This window comes from Phocoena phocoena, chromosome 3 (assembly GCF_963924675.1).
Source record: "Phocoena phocoena chromosome 3, mPhoPho1.1, whole genome shotgun sequence".
Taxonomy (NCBI): domain Eukaryota; kingdom Metazoa; phylum Chordata; class Mammalia; order Artiodactyla; family Phocoenidae; genus Phocoena; species Phocoena phocoena.
Window position 1 is genome coordinate 100,222,157 of NC_089221.1, and position 22,651 is coordinate 100,244,807.

Consider the following 22,651-nt stretch of genomic DNA (forward strand, 5'->3'; position numbering starts at 1 on the left):
TATATTCTGTCATAACCTGCATTGATTCATTTCCTCATAATTCGGCATAGTAATACTTTGTGTAGAACAGAAAAAACAATGGGAACTAATTGTAAATTGAAAAATTTTAGAAAATTAATGAAAGTGGTACTAAGTGTAAATTACAAACAAAACTGATAAAATTATAGCAGAGATGGGGCAATTAACAATTGAAAAAGAATATCTGCATGGGTATTGATATAACTGAGTTTCAACAGAGAATGATTTGCGTATCAATAGATTAAGGAAGACATTGAAAATTTGATAAAAAGTCAATAACAAAATCATAAAGAGGATAAATTCAAATGCAAAATGATGAGTGTAGATTTACCTTATCATAAAATTTGTCAGAAAAATACATCCTGGAAACATTTGAACCATAATTACTCTAAAACATAATCACAACATAATTACTCTAAAGAATCATAATCACAACCTAAAATTCATAATTTTTATAATTTTAGTTTGATTTGTAAAGGTAATATCCTAATCGATCTTTTTCACTATTTAATCATTTTTCTCTATGTGGATTAACTTTTATCCATATCAATTATTCAGACAATAAAGAACTCATTTTCTAAAATAGAAAATTTTAACAAATACTGAAATTGCAACAGAAGGCTAGAATGCTTTCTCTAGAAAATAAATAGAGCTATGCTTTTCATTGTACATTTAAATCTGCAGAAAGCAATACTATATATTGCTATAGGTATTTATAGAAGGATATGCACAACTTCAGGATGATGATTTGGTGGGAAAGCATTGAGTTGGAGGAAGCAGAGGGTGGAGGGGGAGACTTAAAAATATCTAACATCTTATTTCTTAAAAATAAATTACATATGGAAAGAAGTTAACCTCTGTTAAATCTGAGTGATAGATTGAATATTGTATTATTTGCATTTTGTCCATGTTCAAAAAAAAACCAAACTTTTATCTTGCCTGTTGCTTTTTCTCACTAGAACATAATCTTTTAAGGGGAAGAGATGATGCCTTATTCACTTTTGCATTATTCCCCTTGTTTAAACCAGAGATTTTCCTGTGTAGGATGCTGTTAACTCCCCTCTCTATTGAATTGGAAGGTCCTTAAGTTGTGGATTTGAGATTTATAATAACTTAAGTGATTTTGACATTTGGGAAACCTTTTTATATTTCTCTAATTGGTATGAACCTAGTCATTGGTAAATTGACTTATGCTGATTAGATTAAATATAGAACAGTAAGGGTGATTGTATTGTGTAGGGTATTTAATTTTGCTTCCCTTAATCAAAACATCATGTGATAGTCTTCCTTCTTTCCTTCTTTCTTTTATTTTGACTTCCAGTCATTCAGAGAAACCAAATGAAATTGTCCAGGTACTAAGTAAATAACAGTAGCATATTTACTCAAACAAGAGGAAGAATGGTTCTAATTTTTATTAATTATGAAAAAAACATATCTTTAATTTGAAGAGTTTGAACTGACTCTCAGTCAGCACTGCCTGTAGAACACAAATTCTACCCTGGGTTGAAATGGAGTCTTCACAATGATCTCAAAAGCCACACTCAGTGTCTCAGGGGTTAATGACAGCTCTTGCAGTGATAAAATAGTCAAAGCTTTTTCACTTGTCTTTTGTTTTCTTAAGAGGTTAACATACAGATCAGGACTTAATTTAGTACAAATCTTTTGCACTTGCGTCTGTCTGCCTGTCTAATTAACTCTACGTAATAAACAGCTCCTCACCCTGGTGTGATTCCGTCCTGCCGCAACTGTTCCCTGGAATGGTAGTCTTTTATCTCCGTCCACCTTCTCTTCCACCTAAGTGCATGCCACCAACCCATGGAGGATTCGATGGACATGGACATGAGCCCCCTGAGGCCCCAGAACTATCTTTTCAGTTGTGAACTAAAGGCCAACAAAGATTCTCACTTTAAGGTGGATAATGATGGAAGTGAGCACCAGTTATCTTTAAGAACGGTCAGTTTAGGGGCTGGCGCAAAGGATGAATTGCATGTTGTCGAAGCAGAGGTGGTGAATTATGAAAGCAGTCCAATTAAAGTGACGCTAGCAACTTTGAAAACGTGCAGCCAATTTTTTTCCCTTGGGGGCTTTGACATAACGTCACCTTTGGTCTTACAGTTGAAGTATGGTTCAGGGCCTGTGAATATTAGTGGACAGCACTTAGTAGCTATGGAGGAAGATGCAGAATCAGAAGATGAAGAGGAGGAGGATGTGAAACTCCTAAGTATATCTGGAAAGCGTTCTGCCCCTGGAAGTGGTAGACAGTTTCCACAGAAAAAAGTAAAACTTGCTGCTGATTAAGATGAAGATGATGACGAAGATGATGATGATGATGACGTTGATGATAAGGAAGCTGAAGAAAAAGCTACAGTAAAGAAATCTATACGAGATACTCCAGCCAAAAATGCGCAAAAACCAAACCAGAATGGAAAAGACTCCAAACCATCAACACGAAGATCGAAAGGTCAAGAATCCTTCAAAAAAACAGGAAAAAACTCCTAAAACACCAAAAGGACCGAGCTCTGTAGAAGACATTAAATCAAAAATGCAAGCAAGTATAGAAAAAGGTGGTTCCCTTCCCAAAGTGGAAGCCAAATTCATCAATTATGTGAAGAATTGTTTCTGGATGACTGACCAGGAGGCTGTTCAAGATCTCTGGCAGTGGAGGAAGTCTCTTTAAGAAAATAGTTTAAACAGTTTGTTAAAATTTTCTGTCTTATTTCATTTCTGTAACAGTTGATATCTGGCTGTCCTTCTTATAATACGGAGTGAGAACTTTCCCTACCGTGTCTGATAAATGTTATCCAGGTTCCATTGCCAAGAATGCATTGTCCAAAATACCTGTTTAGTTTTTAAAGATGGAACTCCACCCTTTGCTTGGTTTTAAGTATGTATGGAATGTTATGATAGGACATAGTATTAGTGGTGGTCAGACAAATGGAAATGGTGTGGAGGGAAAAATACACATATGAAATAAACTCTATTTTAATACAGTAAAGCAAACAAAAAAAGCTCTTACCCTGAAACACTGATAGGTTTTGATTTAAAGAAAATTTGATGTATTGCCTTTGTCTTTAAGAAATTCATTCTGTAGAAACTTGCTTATGAACTACTTTGAACAGACAACTAGAGAAATACTTCAAGTCCTATGTGTCTAACACCTAGATTTAATGAATGAAACTTTCCTTACTCTGAATCTAGGAGTAAATGGTTCTTATGTAGTTTTGACTTCTCAACTCATCTAGATTGCCAGCCTCTGAGAATTTGGTGAAAGCTATGGATTGCCTCTCAGAAAGATTTGCACATACATAACATTTTATATACAGTGTTAGAGCATTTATGGACTTTTACAAAAGTCTAAATTAAAAACTCCTACTATAAAGAGCCAGTCTGTATAATCCATTGTGAATAGACTTTGGGATGTCCATTGACACAGATAGTTAAAATTTGGGTGAATCTGTATTAACATAAGACTGCTGGGCTGTTTAGATTCAAACTTAGGGATTTTTAATAAGTGGGTTAATTTTAAAACAAGTTTTAAAGTAAGTTATTGATCCTGAAGTCAAACTGGAAATATTTTTCAAGTGGTATGAAAAACTGTCATATATATATGCATATATATATACATATATATACACACACAAACATTCATACACAGCAGGCATGTGGTGGGGCTGTTGTGTGTGTGTTATGTCAGGTTATCCTTTGATGGAGTATGGAGAATGCAAGGGAGAAGACAAGTTGCTAGTCATGGCATTTCTTTCACCATGCTCAGCTTAGATAAGCCCTTGTGGTTTCTATACTAAGCCATTGTGGTAAACACAGAGAAGAAAAAACTAGGTACCATTTTTTATGAATGCTTTCAAGTATTTTTTTCAATATTTTATAGTAAAATATTCTATCCCCCAAAATGCTTGATGAACTTTTTGTTGAATTTCCTTTCCCAGCCTCACTTATTATGTATATATATTATGTATAATATATATGCTACATAATGAAAGCCAAATAAAAGCAGGAAGGAATATACTCAAATTATCTTTATAGGTGAGTTGTTAACCAAGATGCATTTTTACCATCTTAATAGCTGAACATAGTCTCAAGTGCTTTTGATACATAAAATGATTCCATGTGCATCAGAAACTCCTTCTGTAGGTGTATAACTGGGAATTCTCCAAAATTCCTTCTATGTAGAACATGATGCCTATTAAAGGATAAATAATAAATATGTGCAATTTTGAAGCTTATATAGACATTATAAAAAACTAAATGTTATTTTCAACATTATTTAGGATGTTGACAAATAAGATTTCTTTCAGGGTAATATATTTTAATCACTGAAATTGTTTAGGATTAATGGTACATGGTGATAATTAAAAACAGACCAAATTGTAGTTAATTTTTCTACACACAACTCATCCTACAATTGTCTATTCTAACCACCCTGTCCTTACTATACCACTAGTTTGGGTGCCAGGCATTGTATTAGCCAACAGGGCTGTTAGGCAATATACCTCAGTTCTAGCTCTATACTTATAAGGAGATTACTCCCATCAGTTAAATATTATAGGTCTCAATTCTCGCATCTGTGACATAGAGTCAGATTATACAGTTTCTAAAATATTGTCTCTAAAATGCAATAATTTAGTATTTAGCAGTAAGAATTATAAGAATTGTTGCAATGTGTTTTCATTTATGGAGTCCATAAGCAGATCACATACACGGGAAGCATAAGCCCCCTTAAGTTCTAATCACTGTGCTGCCTCACAACATTTAAGCAGGTCCTTTAACCTTTTATTTTACATCAACTTCATTTTTGTCTGTAAAATGAGAGAGTTGAGCCAGATGACTCTAATGTTTCTGTCTTGTCTGAGTGTTGTTTATTTCTGTATCTTTATGCAGGTTCTTCAAAATATTAATCATACTGTTCATTGTATACAGATACATTTATTTGCTTAGTTGTTATGGAGATAATAAAGAATGACACTTTTGTGATAACTAGTGTAGATGAAGAAATTGAAGTTCAAAGAGTTGAAGTATCTTTCCTGCTTCATAAATGAAAGTCTACATTTATTATATAGTGTTAAACGCCACTGGAATTGATTATCTTGTCTATTTGGGCACAGGTTATAGAACTGAATTATCTAAAATAAGCCTACTTTTTTTTTTTTACATTATGTTTATAAATAGTTGTGTCTCAGTCACATAACAATAGCATTTTGGGGCTGCTATAACAAAAATACCACACATTGGGAGGCCTTAAAAGACACTTTTATTTCTCACAGTTCTGGAAGCTGGAAATTCAAGATGGAAATGCCAGCAGATCTGGTGCTGGGTGAGGGCCCCCTTCCTGCCTAGCATACAGCTGCCTTCTAGTTGTCTCCTCCCAGGGCTGGGAGAGCAAGTTCTAGTCTCTTTTTCCTCTTCTTAGAGGACACTAATCCCATCATGGGGTTTCACCCTCATGACCTCATCTAAACCTAATTACCTCCTAAAGTCCCCCACCTCCTAATAGGCCACTGAGGGTTAGAGTTTCAACATATGAATTTTGGAGAGACACAAGCATGCAATCCATAACCAGTTGCAACTAACTAGTACTCTTTTCCTAAACTTGTTTTGGTTTGACTTCTCTCTAAGGCTTCAGCCCAAACTTAGAGACTATCTTCATGATTTGACAACTGCCAATCTTACCAGAGTTAAGCCTAGCCAGTCCTCATTCTGCAAATGTCTCCCCACATCCTATGCTCTAGTCTTATTTACTGAAGTCCTGGCTGTCTGTGATCTCCTTGTCTTAGTCAGCTCCGGCTGTCATAACAAAATACCACAAACTGTATCTTAAAGAAGAAAAACTTATTTTCTCACAGTTCGTGAGGCTGGAGGTCTGAGGTCAAGGTGCTGGCACATTAGGTTTCTGCTAAGGCTTCTTTCCTTGGCTTGGAGACATGCATTCTCTCTGTGTCCTCACATGGTCTTTTCTCTGTGCACACGTGCCTGGTGTCTTCATATTTTTATAAGGACACCACTCCTATCATATTTGTGTTCCACCTTTATGACCTCATTTAACCTTAATTACATCCTTAAAAGCCTTATCTCCAACTACAGTCACATTTGAGGTTAGAACTGAATCTATAAATTTTGGAGAGGGGCACAATTTAATCCAAAGACTCTTTAAGCTGTCTGATGTCTCGTGGAACTTGTACTAATCCTACGTGTTCCCATCTCTCACTGTATCTCTCTGATCCACATTTGTCTGTTTATTGTCTTTGTACTTCACTGGACTGTGAGCTTTTAAAAAGCTAGGAGTGCATCATTTTTAAGTCTAAAACTCTGGGACAGTGATTGCATGTAGATTTATTAAGCAGTACATAAAAGCTTTTTTAATTGATTAATAAAATAGTTTTATTTTGTATAACATTTTTAGGAAGGGTAGAAAAGCATGCTGCATGTCTTTATCCTAGATATTAGCAATTGAGATTGTGCCTTCTTAAGATCCCCTATTTTAAAGAGTATCTATGAAGAGGTTAAGGCACAATAAGTACTTCAAAACACTTGTGGAATAGAAGCAAAAGAAGTCTCTAAAACAGCATTTTAGAAAAATGGCTGCATCAAAGAGAACTGCAATATATGAATTAAGTTGTTCTGAAGCAGAGAAGAGGGGATAATGTGTTTCTAAGGTGGCATGACCACAGAATGTTCTTTTTTTTTTTTTTTTTTTTTGCAGTATGCGGGCCTTTCACTGTTGTGGCCTCTCCCGTTGCAGAGCACAGGCTCTGGACACGCAGGCTCAGCGGCCGTGGCTCACGGGCCCAGCCGCTCCACAGCATGTGGGATCCTCCTGGATTGGGGCACGAACCCGCGTCCGCTGCATCAGCAGGCGGACTTTCAACCACTGCGCCACCAGGGAAGCCCCCCACAGAATGTTCTTGATAACAGATGTGTTCAGACTATGAAGCCTGGATGAACAACAGCCACCAGGGGGATGTGTGAGGTGAGAGGAATAAAATATACAGGAGACTCTTTTAGGAAGAAAGCAGAGATGAAATGATTCCACTGGTGTTTTATTTCCTCAAGCAATTTCTTGGTACTGCAGGGACACTTTTCTAAATGACTTGTTTGCCTCAGCCTTCTTTAGTTTTGGACCAAAACTTTTGCCTCCAGTTTTTGTGAATCCAGTCTGCTGATCCATTCCGTGACATTCAACTTAACACCATAAAGAATTTAGATCCTGAGGCTTCTAAAAGGAAAAACGACTTGTGGTTATAAATAATTTTCATTCTTGTAATTTCATGTCACAGTGATCTTTTAAAAATTCTTAGTTGAGATAACGTTACTCACCTGTTTAATAGCCCAATGGATGTCTCCTTTGATTCACAGTAAAAGCCAGAGTCATAAGGATTCCTTGGCAAAGCCCACCGTGAGCTGAGCTTCCTTACTTCTTCGACTCAGGTCCTGTTGCTCTTTCACTTCTTGTCTCCAGTACATCAACCTGCTTTCTTTCTTTGCAAAGTACTTGTTACTTTCAAGTAAACTATCTAAGCTGTTTATTCCTTTTGTGTGTTGTCTAATCTTTCCCTTAGAACACAGATTCTACCATGACAGAGTGTTGTCTGTTTTGTTAAATGCTGTGCATAGAAGTGCATAGAAGAGTGTCTGGCATGTAGTAGACACAACACAAAACACTACTGTTGAATGAAGAAATAGGGTGCAAATTGACACATGGAATTTGTTCTGGAAGTAAAATAAGATTTTAAATTTATGACAGAGTATTGGCAGAGGAAAATAAAATCAGTAACATTGCTTTTAGCGTTCGATTTTCACCTTTGTATAATCATGTTGAAAAAGTTGATTTTGTTTTGCTTTTCTTAGGCTACTCTTCATGTTAATAGGATAGTCCTAGGTCATGTAAACAATCCATGATCATATTTCTTCACTGAATTTGCATTGGTAATAGTCTCTGTGTCTCCCACAATAATACCTTTCATTTTTTAAATTAAGTCCTGCGGGATGCAAATAGAGGAGAGGAAGAGGAAAGGAGAAGATATACGGGGAAGAGGAGGAAGATCAGACAAATGCTATGTTGCTCCATTTTACTCATGCCAGCACTTTTTTATCTGTCTTTATAAGAGATATCTTTCTATGTCCTGCTGAGGAAGGTGGGCTGAACTCTACTCCCCTTAATGCTAAGAGGCTTCTATATGTGAGATACAAGGTAAAGAAAGAAAGGAGGGGCTTCCCTGGTGGCACAGTGGTTGAGAGTCCGCCTGCCGATGCAGGGGACACGGGTTCACGCCCCGGTCCGGGAAGATCCCACATGCCGCGGAGCGGCTGGGCCCGTGAGCCATGGCCGCTGAGCCTGCGCGTCCAGAGCCTGTGCTCCGCAACGGGAGAGGCCACAACAGTGAGAGGCCCGCGTAAAGCAAAAAATTACAATTTATTATTTTTATCTAGGAAAATAAAACAGTGATTTCACTTAGAATATTATTTTCAAGGCATGATTTTCAGTTTACGATAATCTTTTTCTACATGTAACTTACATTTTCATAGAAGCTGGTTTTGAAAGCTCAGCAGGAAGGAAAGACTGGATGCTCTCCCTGCAGGCTTGCTTCTTGTTACTGTAACAAGATATTGAAGGAGCAGACAACACAGCAAGGGCCAGGGCATGCTTGGGAGAAACAACTGCTCAAAGACAAAAAATATAAACCATCTGTTATGTATTAGAGAAGGGTTTCAATTAATGATCACACAGATGCAGCTTTGTTTACACATAAAAATTTAGTCTCCCCAAACTCTGGGCTCAACCTTGAAAACATAGGCTCATTAGTCAGAATCTTTTTCTAACTACTCTTCAAATTAGAAATTCCTTTGAGAACATGGGCCATTCCAACCATCGGATAACACACAGCTTAGGAGGAATTTATTGACCCTGACTCTGGGAAACCTCGTTGCAGACCTTGTTAGCACAAGGTGGAAACCCGTGCTACCTTGTTAAGGAGGATATTACTCTGAAAATCCTTTTCCTTGTCACTGGGACATCATCCAGACACAAATCTCAGATGATCCTTTCTTCATTATGGCGCTAAAGAGGGAGTCAAATGTGAGTGAAAGAAATCAGTTGAACAAGTTGGCAACTGCTTTAATCCATAGACACATAGTAATGATAATAACTAACAACATTATTGAGTTTACAAAGCCCTTCTCATATACTTCATTTTCGTCAGTCTTCTAAACAGCACTGTGAGTTGGATAAAAGAAATGTGTATTTGTTCTTGGTACTGGTTGCTACTAATTTCACCTTGTAGCAAAAATGAGATTCTGCTCGAACCCAGCTGGAAGGCTTAATAGTTTTTCCTGTATGGTACATATTACTTATCAGGAATCATAGCAAAACTCGGGAATCAATTTTATCTGGAAGATTGGTGAGGTAATGGATCTGCTTAGAGGTAAAGCTCACGGATGACTCCTACTCTACTGACAGCGCTTTAGACTCCAAGTAGGCTATTAGTATGTAAGGCAACAGCAAAATATATCTAAAGTTAAAAGAAATTTATAGTAAGAGAAACAGTAGCTGGCAACTTTAACAAAAAAAAGAGGTCATATTAACCTAGTTTTCTGGAATCAAACACACACTTAAGCATGGCCAAATTTTTGTTATTTAGGATAATCTAACACCCCAAGTGTTGGGGACCCCCAAGACCACCCTCAGACTAAATGATTCACTTGATGAACGCAAGGGATTCGGAAGCTCTTGTATTCATAGTTACAGTTTATGACAGTGAAAGGATACAGATGAAAATCAGCAAAGGGAAAAAGCACATGGGGGAAGGTCTGGGAGAAACCAGGTATAAACTTCTAGGTATCCTCCAAGTGAAGTCTCACAGGATCACTTAATCATCCCATCGGTGTTGTATATCCCATCAATGATGTATGGCAACATGTGGGAAGTGTTGCCAACCAGGGAAGCTCACCTGAGCCTTGGTACCCAGCTTTTTCTTATTAGTGGTCAGGCAGGTAGGCAGCCATTCATTGCCTGTGACTTATATATGCAGCTGGTCTGCTACTCAGACTCCAGAACCTCAAAGAAAAATAGGTGTTTACCATAAAACACTTTGGTCAAATTTGTACAGAATAGCCCGAAGCTGCAAGCATACAAAAACACTGTTCTCAGGCAAAATCTTCCAAAGCTCAGCAGTTATGAGCCAGTTAAGGGCCAGTCCTGGGGGGAAAAGAAAGCCTTTCTTGAGAGTGTGCAGGGTTTGAGCAACTCTGGCCTGCTAGGTTAACCCGTTCCTGTACACTATGCTATCCTAATGTAGGAACACTAAAATCATTAAAGAAATATTCTTTGAAGCCAGGTTCCTCTCAACCACTGTCAAGTTGTTCAAGTGGTCTGTACATATTGATCATTGGAATCTTTTATAAGTTTAATATATATAATGCAATTAACTTATTGTAATATTTTCTTTGAAGATAAATAGAACTTATTATATTATTCTAAAAATGTACCTTTACACACTCAAATTTTTAAATCTGTCTATCCTTTATACTCACTAAATGCGCTGACGCTTTGTCTGGCTCCTTTAGCATCAAGGACACAAAACTCGAGCCTTTTCTTTGCCTTTCCTTTTATTTCTTCACCAACCCTATTTTATAAGCCTGCATGTTTATCTGAAAATGAGTAGCCACACCATTTTCATTTTTTCTAATTGTATCATTATTTACTCTTTGCCTATTTGTTTTTCAAGATCTGAATTGTTAGCAAATGATAGGATGTATTGATACATGATTTTAAAAATAAAAGTTTCAGCCAAACAGGTAAGAAATTCCTCTCTACAATTCCGATTTTCAAAAAAACTTAGAAAAATGCAAGATGTTTAAAAACTAATTCCATACCTAAACCTTGCTTAAAGAATCAGGAAGCTATTTATAACCTTTTTTTTTTTTTGTAATCCATGAACTGTGAACATTCAAATGTTTTATTTCAGAAGTTTGAATATATATGGTTATAGGATGCTGCCCAAAACTCCTTTAGATGTGTAACATAATATTTATTATTTTTGTACCTTGTTGCTTCTCTAAATGAAAAATTTCTAAGTTTTGAATTCTGAATCACAGTGAATTTTGGATCTTTACAGAGATCTAGGCTCTAAATCACTCTAGCACAGTTCTGGGACTCATTTCCCAGAGGTGGTGTTTTCAGCTCTTTTACTTAGTATTTATGGTTTTTACCTTCATATTTCAAAATAATGTGCTTTATACTATAGAATTTTTAATTTTGGACAATACATATTGATTTACTAATAAAGAGGTGGAAGATGGGCACTTATTTCTCTCATTTCAAAGCTTTACTCCCCATATTTCTAAAACAGATTGGGAGATGATTAAATTTAATGCCTTTATCATTTAGAGCTGAGACACATAATAAGATTTTTATTCTCTATAATTTTAGGATTTACCTGGAGTAAATAATTGCCCTTTATTATTTGCTAATTTTTTTCTAATGTAACTTTCACCAATTCAATCAAAATTTATCAAGGAATCAAGAATATCCTCTATATATAATCCAAACCATCAGGTCATCTATCAGTTTGGTTTTTCTTGGAGCCCTCCTTCATCCTATGCTCTGCGATGGTTTCTCTTTAAACCTTTTTCAAGCTGCCAACCCTGGAGTTTCCTCATATAAGCAACCTTGGAATTCTTATGTTGTCTCTTGTATTTTCTGAATTCTTTGTATTCTTGTTACCAAATTGGTTGACTAGACCTGCACTGAGGTTCTAGCCTGGGCCAAGACCCTTTGTCTCGGCCAGGGAGCCTCTCTTTCCAATCAGATTCATGCAGCCAGTGACAAAAACTGATGCTGAGACTGGAACGGCACAAGCTTTATTCAATGGCTGAAGAATGGAGAAGTGGGAAGTGAGTTCACAAATCAACTTCTTAACACAATTCGGGTGGAGACACCAAATATATAGGAGGGTCAAAGTAAAAGGGAGGGAATTGGAAAGAGTGGGAGGAATATTCATGAGTTATCTGAGAACAGGGACGTGGTTTGAACGTAGAACTGATGCAACTTTCCTTTTTAGTCCTTGTATGGGATTTCCCAATTGTTGTCGTGGCAATTGTCAGCTGTTGTGGTACTGGTGGGTGTGTCATCTGGCAGGGCAGTGTATTACAGTGAGCATCTAATGAGGCTCAAAGATTACTGGAAGTCAAATCTTCTGCCATCTTGGGCCTTGTTGGTTTTAACCAATTCTTATTTTATTCTCTTTGCAGCTTCCTCCTGAATCTTAGATAAGAGTAATTGGTTTCCACTCAAGGGAGGGGCAGGGGTATGATTCTGGGGCAACAGCCGTGGTGCCATTATGACACCACATGTTGTACTATAATACAATTCTGATAATCACTCAAAGTTAACACAGACCCCCAAAGTTAAAGGACGTGGTTCCCAATTGTCCTCACTTCAGACAACAGTTGCACTTTGGGGGTCCCCAGGCCACTCGCAACTTTGACCAACCGTCTACAAATTCAGTAGCTTCAATGATTTGCTAGAATGACTCAGAGAACTCAGGAAAGTGCTTTTTTTTGTTGTTTGTTTTTTTTACTATTAAATTTTAGTTATAGAGGATAAAATGGGCGGGGTCTGGGAGAGTCCCAAACCCAGAGCTTTCATGCCTTCTCCCCATGGAATCAGTGTGCATCACCCTCCAAGCACATCAAGGTGTTCACCAACCAGGAAATTCCAGTGAGCATTGGTGTACAGTGGTTTTTTTGGTTTCATTATGTAGGCATAATTGATTGAATCACTGGCCACATGATTGAATTCACTTTCCAGTACTCTTTCCCTCCTGGGAGTTTGGGCTGTCTCAAAACCCAAACCCTCTGATTACATGGTTGGCCTTTTTATTGACCAGCCCCCAGCACTCATCTCATTAACATAAACTGAGGTGTGATCTAAGGGTTCATGATTAACAAAGACATTCCTATGACTTGAGAAATTCCAAGGATTTAGTCTCCCTTTCAGGAACCAGAGATAAAGGTCAAATTCTTTTTTATACAATACCATGTCTTTCTTTCTTGGTTTATTATATTATTTTGGTGGAATGCATCTTCTAGAAGCTTTCCATGGTTCAGAGGAGCCAGTGACAAAAACCAATTCTGAGACTGGAACAGCACAAGCTTTATTCAATAGCCGAAGAATGGAGTTTTTCTGAGATACTGTCTGAAAATGTATCTCTCTATCACATTTTATGGATAATTTGACTGGGTATAGACATCAAGTTTGGAAATAATTTCCCACCAAGATTTTCAAAGCATGGATTCCCTGTCTTCTAGCTTTCAATGTTCCAGTTAGTTGAATAATCAGATGCCTTTCACAAAACTGATTATTAGCATGATATTTAGCAGTCACCTCTTTCCCTTTTTTACTCTCTGGAAATTTTTATACCTTACATTTTTTCATTGGATTCTGAAATATCATTGTACTGTGAGTTGGTGTGGCTCTGTGTTTTTGGATTTTTTTTTTGTTTGTTTTTATTTTAATTTTTGTTTTTGCAAGTCATATCCTTATTTTTTCACTCCTGTCACTTGTCCAAAGCTGCTCTTGGGTGGCTGTGCTCAATGTTGTCTTTACTGTGGTACCTAGTCTGCCAGATCTCACAACAAAGGAAAAAGAAATATGCTCAATCAAGAAATGGCTTTAACTACTTCTTTGGGAAGTGCTACCTCTGGTTACTTCTTACTGAACAAATCAAATGACATAGTCAGTATTGCCATCAACAGTATAGGGAGGGTCACAGTGGGCGAGGTACAATTTCTCATGCCAGGTCCTAACATAATCACACTACTTTTAATTTTTTAATTCTATTATGGGTCACTCAGATATTTTGGAAATCTTTCATTTTCCAGCCTGGGAGATAAATCTGTTTTAGGAGTTGCATAGGGAATTGGAACACTTCCTCTTTACAATCTAGATTTACAATGAATTATCATATTTTAGTATAGCTGCCTCATACTCAGTTGTGCCCAGTATCCCCAAGTCCAGAAAATTCCTAGATCTAACTTTCAGAGGTTGACTTTCTAAGTGTCTGCCAGGATGGATGATAAGTACTCCTGTGTTGGGTGGAATTGGGGAAAAAATCTTAAGATGTTTTTATGTATATGAGTTTGCCAGCTATCTCTAGCTATTCTGCTTCCTGTTTTCTAAAACTTTACTCTGCTATCATTTTTTGATATCTTTAACCTGCTGTCATTTTGTCAACTTCTTTCTTGTTGTTTTGTCTACGTAACTTTAGATCCTTTAAATATAGAAGGGAACAGAAATAAACAGAAGTTTAACCCATCGCATTTATTGAAAGCTTCATGCTAATGGCCATATATTATCATCACTATGTTTTTGTATCACATGGCATCTACATTTGTAGCTAAAGTTGTTTGCTTTTTTGTTTCTTGCTTTGTGTTCTATATATCTATGCTAAGTATTCAGAAGACATTCGTCTATCAGATTACTCAATATATTATTGTCCTTTTCTCTTACCTTAGAACTCAGTCTTATATCTTTGCTCAAATCTCTAGAATACCCATACTTGTCATAGAGTCATACAATATTGAGGTATGTTGAAAAATAAGGTTGTATTTTTGTGTTTATGTACCTCTCAGTTTTTAACATAGGATTGTTTTTTCCTAGATGCCTTCAGGATGATACTTTATGTTAAAATGGTTCCCTTGACTAATAGAAAGAATTAAATTGTGTTATAAAAATCTTTCATTTCCTTGCTGGGTACCATATATAACTTTTATGTCATGTTCTAAGGGCAATAAATTGCAGTGTTTGGAATTAACATTGCTCTTAAAAGCAGAACTGTTTGGTTAAAGGATTTTATGAGACAAGGTACTTAATACTCACATGGTACTTAAAAGGTCTGGTTTCTTTACTGCCCTCATGTTGAGTAACTGATCCCACAGTAATTGAAACTTCATTGTGAACTACCAAATAGTGAATAACCAATGGCTATGGTATACTCATCACCTTGGTACATGATGATGGTATTATTGCCTTAGTTATATAGTCACAGAATAAGCTACTTTTTTTTTTTTTTTTTTTTTTGCGGTACACGGGCCTCTCACTGTTGCGGCCTCTCCCGTTGCGGAGCACAGGCTCCGGAGGCACAGGCCCAGTGGCCACGGCTCACGGGCCCAGCCGCTCCGCGGCATGTGGGATCTTCCTGGACCGGGGCACGAACCCGTGTCCCCTGCATCGGCAGGCGGACTCTCAACCACTGCGCTACCAGGGAAGCCCTAAGCTACTTTTATAGTTTGAGAATGCAATGCTACTTCAAGCATGTCCAGATCTCAAAGACTGCTCCTTGACTCTTACTTGAGTTTTAGGTGACTTATGTAAATGAAATATTTTCAGGGGAATTTATCCTGGATATTCTAGAAATCATGATAAATGGGTGGAACAGAAATACATTCACAATTTTCTTCCTTTCTTGAAGGAACACACTAAAGCAATGTACATAATTGGGATCCATGTTATGTGTTGGTGGTCTAGGTAAAATATATATGTCTATTATATATATTAAGCTTAACTATAGCTGAATTTTTTCTTGTTATGAAACAAGTATTCTGTAGATCATCTTATAATTGTTTTGAATATTCTGAATGAAATGACCGTGATTCTGTGAATTTTATACTGAGTTGGTCTATTAGGAATAAATATGAAATATTAATTGTTTTGTTTCCAAGCATGACATAAAAAGTATGTCCTTTCATATCCCTTAACAGAAGAATTTTCATTTCTTCTTTAAGTAATAAAAGTCTAAGTCATTATGAGAGTTTAGTCTTGAACTGAATTTAAATTTATCTTCCTTTTCCTCCTGATCATAGGCTTGAGTTGTATCTCTGCTTGGAGTAAAGGGGGAAAGCATGGACACCTATGATAAACACATCTCTCATATCTTTCAGCTATTACCAGATTTGGAGTCACACAGACATGAGAGAATATTGTTCTTAATATAAGAAAATTTGTATTGATCACGGGGAGGTGTCAATTTGTCAGAGTTCATCTTGTGCGGTGGATTCTACCTCCACCAATGTGATTGTTTGTTTTTTTTGTGTGTGTTTTTTATTTTGGCTGTGCTGGGCTTCACTTTGTAGCATACAGGCTTCTCTAGTTGTGGCACGTAGGCTCCAGAGCACGTGGGCTCAAGTAGTTGTGGCGCGTGGGCTCAGTAGTTGTGGTGCGTGGACCCAGTAGTTGCAGTGCGTGGGCTTAGTTGCCCCGTGACATGTGAGATCTTAGTTCCCTGACCAGGGATTGAACCCTGGTCTGCTGCATTGGCAGGTGGATTCTTAACCACTGGACCACCAGGGAAGCCCCCCCGTGATTGTTTTTGTGTGGGAAGTTTGCAAGTTTCTTTGGAAATAGTGTTCCATTTCATCCAATTCCCTTTGATTACTGAGGAACTTTTCAGAGAGAATTGGTTGATTCTCCTTCAGTCTCACTGGAGGTACGTGTCTCCAGCTTATTCTTGCGTAAATTGTCTACTCAATAGACTTGGGTGTTTTCTAGTGCTTGCCACCTCTTCTGATGTTTGTGATCCTTTTACAAAAGTTCCAAGTTCCTTTTCTGCAGGTTTTGAGGGAAGGCTTCCAATAACTAAGATTGAGATGGGGAGGAAGATTGTACTTTTTCATACTTTTATTCATTTTTTTTAACCCAGGCATTTCCAAGAAGTTTCAGGTGCTATAAATTTATAGACTAGAAATGGATACTGAGCTCAATGTTTATATCCTGCCTCAAATTGCAATGGTTATATGTCAAGTGCTCTTAAGAACTACCTCCTTACGATCAACCTCCCTCTAACTGTGGTACAGGTTAGAACTCAGGATTCTACAGCACATGAGTTACCCAGCCAGGGATGAAGTGATCATTTTCCTTTCTTCTTAGTACCTCAAATCTTTGTGAGGGGTTAAGCTAGACCTTCCTACCATGAAACTTGACTTGAGGAGATGGGAAATGCTTCCTTACTTTATCCAGAGGGACACTTTTTCTTTCTCACCACTGACATATTTCCCATAAAGGAGAAAGCTTTTACATTTATGTTATATCTCCATTTTTTTTTTTATTTCCCCTCCTCTTAAGTTTGTCAGGGAGTGGAGTGTAAAGTGGTGGCAGGGAGCCATGAGAGAGGAAGGTGTGGATAATTGTAGTAGTGCAGATTTTATTGACCCTTGTTAGACCCTCAGGGATTGTGTCTGGCTCGATTATGTTTAGTAGTCTTTAAATGTGGAATAATTGGCACTTTTGATTTCATTCTTTCATCCCTAGTCAAAACAACCTGTAATTTTAGTTTTTACAGTTAAATAAACTGCAATGTTCTTGTAGATGGTGTCTAAATCAGAGATCAGCAAACTATGGCCCACAGACTAAATGTGCTTGACAACTTTTTATTGGAACATGGCCACACTTGTTTCTTTATTGTATGTGGCTGCTTTTGAGCTACAGCAACAAAGTTGAGTAGTTGTGACAGTGACCGTATGGCTTGCAAAGCCTAATATGTTTATTTTTCTGAACCTCTATAAACAAAGTTTGCTGATCCCTGGTCTAAATAATTTCTCTTTGCATGTTATTGAATTTCTCACTATTATTATCACTTTTATAATTCAGTACAACGTAAAATTAGAGTATTGTGTGTACCGAGGAAAGACGCATGTGTCTTAGACGTGGGATCTGTGTTGGTAATTTTTGCAGAAATCACTATACACTACAGAAAGGAGTAGAGAGAAAAAAGGGACCAATATAAAATCAGTGATTGGGCATTGTCTACATAAGGGGTGTCTGCATATTGAGGGTGGGATGATAAGAATAAATTAAGAGAAATCTTAACTATTTGATGTGATGATTGAGCATTCAATTTGATTCCCAGATTTTGACACCTCTATCTGTGTGGAAATTTAATAGCTACTTAGAAAATCTAAAAGTATGTGAAAATCCATTAGCAGCATACATATTACCCATAAGGAGCTCTACAGTCTTCTCAAATTTCACACACAACATCAATATAGTAGGTCCAAGTTTATTTTAAAAAGCACAAAGGTTGTCTTCAAAAAGATTACTCTTCTATCCAATGATAACCAATCGTTATGCTGATAACTGACCACTTCCAAATATGAAACCTATATTCAAAAGGTTTAAAATAAAATATTCACTCTCCCCCACCAAGAAAAAAGACCAAATTCAGTAGTTTGATAAGATAATATTATGATATATTGTTTAAGAACAATCTTGGCCTTAGGAGGTACATTAAGAGTTGGAAGCAGAATTGAACAGTAAGTTATTCAGTACTATGTTTTTATAGTGAGTTTAGTGGAAAGTTATGAAACACACTACAGAGAACCATATGTCCTCTTCTTGAATCTGAGACTCTGGAATTCTGTTAAAATCTAAGATAAGACCATGGAACTAAGTAAAGGGGTCATTACTGAAATTCCCATAAGGTGTATATCTAGCTGTAGAGCCTGATGTTGATGGTGACTACTGAATCTTACCATTCAGTAGTAGCTACAAGCAAGTACTTGTTCCATCATCCCTAATTCTTGCCTATATTGTACCTAAATTCCTACCTCTATGTTACAACTTGTTTTCCACTCTGATTCTCCACATCTCCCCTTATTTTAGAAATTTTATTCTGCTGTGATTTTCAGACTCATTGGCTGATCTCTGCTACTGATGGTCAGAATCCCAAACATCAATTATTCTCTATCCTCAGTACCTAATAATAGTTTAATGAATAAGAAGAAGTGACCTCATGGTCCATTTATGGCTTATTTATGGCTGGCCATAATTCTGGTTTCTTGCTGCTAGCCAATGAAAAAATTGCTCTAGTGGCCATCATTAGAATAATGCAAACCATTTTCTGCTCTGTGAATGAGGCTGTTATGTGTCAGGCGGTACACCTAGGAGCCAGCTGCTAAGGACCTACCAACCAGGACTATCCTATTCCAATGTGTGAGCTCATTCAAGCTTCAGAGTTTTTCTTTTTCTGCTGTCCCATGTTTCCATGGGAACTATCTTGCCCTGAGGCTTTGCCTGAAATATAACATATTGCATCTGACATAGTACTCAATATTTTATAAGATGGATCTAAAAAATGAGATCTGTATTGTGCGGTATAGGAATGAAAATAGCTGAAATTCCACAGACTTGTGTGTGAGTCCTGGCTGTGTGAAAAATTAAATAATTTCTGTGAGCCTTGCTTCATCTATAAAATAAAAATAGAAAACTCATTTTTGGAGTTAAAATGGGAAAATCAAATGGCATAATGTATATAAAGCATTTATCTCAGTTTATAACCCATAGTGCATACTCAGTAAAGATCAGCTCCCTCTGTTCCCTTGGAAAAGCAATTTATATTCAGCAAGGGCAATTGCATCGTATAGGCAGTTTGTGTTTTCAGAGTTCAAATAAGAAACAAACTTGAGAGTTCGATGTATTTAGCAGAACTTTTTGAAGATGGGAAATTCTTCTAAGACTTGAAAAGTAAAAATAACATCTAACATATATTGAGCTTTAGTTAAAAGCTTCTCTCTTGAATTTAATGATATTATAAGGGGCAAAGCCACAGGTTAATGAAGACTGCTATAGCTGGCAGGGATAGGGTAGTTCTGGCCCACTCTACCTAGAAAAAGTTAGAATTTATTCTGGTTCTTGCTGTGTTTAACAGAATCTACTGTAGTTCAAGTAGTAAAGGATTCAATTAAAGGATAGTGCAAAGGTTACAGCATTTCAGGAGAGTTAAAGAACCAGGCTTAGAGGCTGATGGTATTGGTTCACCAAAGAGGAGCCTACTAACCCGAAAACTTAGAATTTAGGAAATTCTCTAAACACAAAATGGATCTTCTAAGTACCCTGGATGACTAAACATGGCAAATATCCACTAGAGGAGTAGTTTGTGATTAGAGAGCTTATGAAGCTAGGCCTGGTTTGTAAATAAAATATATTTTACTGAGCCTGTAGACTTCGAAAATTCTGGGATACTTAAAACCAGACATCAGCTCAGTGATGACAGTCACAGTAAATTTTTTTTTTTTCTTTTCGTGAATCTACATTATATCATGCTGGTATTTTGGAGAGAGCAATAAGCTTGTCTTCATATTCTACTCTGATTCTCAGAGTTTCGAACACATCAATAAAAAAGACAGGGAGAGAGGTGTAACATTATCCACTTTATACATATGAAGCCAACTGGAGAATATAATTTTAGATGGGCACTAAAAGCATTAGATGGACACCTAATGCTTTACTTCTCTCATAAACATGTTCAAACCATTGCATGACTGGATAATTTCAGGTCTTTTCTGGGACAGGCTATTTGCACCAAGCCGACTGAGGAGCGTGGAGAAACAGAGGGGCTCTTAGTTGCATTCAGGGTTTACTCAGTTCCTTCTCCAAACTTACCAATCGGGAGCAGAGTCTAGAAACAGGGCAGAGAGAGGCCAGTAGTGTTATTCTAGAAAAATCTAACGAAAGCATGATTCCAAGGTAATGGTGGTCACCCTCTAACATGACACTAATTCTATTTAGTGGTCGTCACTAAGACAAATTGGAACCATATTTTATAAACACTTGAATGTCACATAGAGTGTTTGAACATCATAGCTATTATACGTTTTCCTTTAATATCCCATGCACTCAGCCAGGCATTAACAATATTGATAATGTGTTGTCAATATTGGTGTTGACAACCAATATTGGTGACACCAATATTGGTGTCAACACCAATATTGATTGGTGTTGTCCAAAGAGAACGTTCTTGGATTATTTAGTCTACAGTATTTCTGGAAATAAAAGGCTGAGTAAATTTAGCTTCCAAAATGAACAGATACAGTGTGAAGAGCAGCCCACCAAACTTGAGGCCACTTTTGTCACTCTAACATGTCAGTAAGCTCACTGGAGACAGAAATCATGAGTTAAACTTCTTTCTTGACTCTGCTCAGCCCTTTGTGAGATCAATTGGTTTTCCAAAAAAGTTCCTGTTAGTTGTCATACATGTAAAGATTTTCAGACTTGCACGAAGTACATGTGACTTTATATCTATATGTATTATAGGTAATAAGATGGAGAACATTCTACTTACAATAATTCCCCCTACGGTGCACACTATTTATTTGAGAGTGATTTCTTGGTAAGGTCACTGAGACAGAATTTGAGTCGTTGTGAGCCTGAGTGTCAGATAATACCTGCATTTATGGGGAAGGGCATGAATCTATGCTCCAGGTGATAAGATTTTTTGTTTTGAATCCTGAGTGGGAGAAGGGTGTAGGGAAGAGAGAGATGAGAGAGGGGGTCTATATGTTTAGAGGGCAGGTGGCTGTAAGGCCACTTTCTCCATGTTTTATCTTTGCTAGTAAAGTTTACTAAAATTTATCCTTTTTGAGGACACTCATATTTAAGGTGAATGAAAAACCATAATGTGAAAGAGAAACACGTGTATAACCATAGAAATTGGGGATAGGGGTTATTCTTACAGCTTAGCAGAAATTTGATGAGGCTTAAATTTTTCTGCACAGGATTTCACAATAATCTTACCTTGATTTTGAGGGCCTGAAATGCCCCAGCTAACATTTAGGCTGTATGTGTGTGTAGGCATACCTGCAGTGGCAGAGTTTTCTCTTACCCTCTGATATTGTCTGCAAGAAACAAGATGGATTTGCCTTTTGTTGAATTACTGAACTGGAGCCAGAAACTTACAGTCACTGGCCGTAGCCCTTGTCTCTGGTACCATTCTTTGTCTCTTTTCAGCTTCCCCAAGAACTTAAACAACGATAGCACCGTGAACTCTCTTGCCAGCTTACTGAATGTCAGTGGGTAACAAGGGAGCGATCTGTTCACAGCCCCACATAGCACTTCACCCTCATCCCCAGGCCCTCCATCTATTCCTTCTGTCTGTGAGCCCTAGTTCAGTCATATTGCTGCATATACTGCCTGGGAATTGTAGTCATTCTTATATTCTTGGTGTTTTCAGTGGCAATCAATCCGTTTTATCTCCTGAAAAAAGTTGGTATCACAATGACTTCTTTCTCCGAGGAGAGGCAAAAAGTCATTAAGGACATTAATTTGTTGTAGCTGAATCTCCTTCAGTTCACAGTATCACCCTGATCCTTTCCTAATTTTCCTGGGAAGTTGGTTGGGAATCTTCTCTTTATCTCTGTCGGTGTCTTTGCCTGGTTCATATTGGTAGTGTTTTCAGAATTTTGGGGACTTAGCAGCTAGCAGCAGATATGAGGCCAAAGTATCAGGATTTAACAGTGTTTGGGTGACCTTACAGAAGTTCTGTGTTGGGTTTCTGATCACAGGTTTTTTTTTTTTTTTTTTTTTTTGCGGTACGAGGGCCTCTCACTGCTGTGGCCTCTCCCATTGCGGAGCACAGGCTCCGGACGCGCAAGCTCAGCGGCCATGGCTCACGGGCCCAGCCACTCTGCGGCATGTGGGATCTTCCCGGACCGGGACACGAACCCGTGTCCCCCGCATCGGCAAGCGGACTCCCAACCACTGCGCCACCAGGGAAGCCCCACAGTTTTTTTAAGAGACTTAATTTTAGAGAAGTTTTAGGATCACAGTAAAAGTGAATGGAAGATACAGAGA

The 22,651-nt window shown here is 37.5% G+C and overlaps 1 pseudogene; it reads left to right on the plus strand.

The window, feature by feature from the left end:
- The first annotated feature begins 1,833 nt into the window (after positions 1-1,833).
- Positions 1,834-2,703, plus strand: LOC136120499 (nucleophosmin pseudogene; annotated as a pseudogene).
- Positions 2,704-22,651: the final 19,948 nt, after the last annotated feature.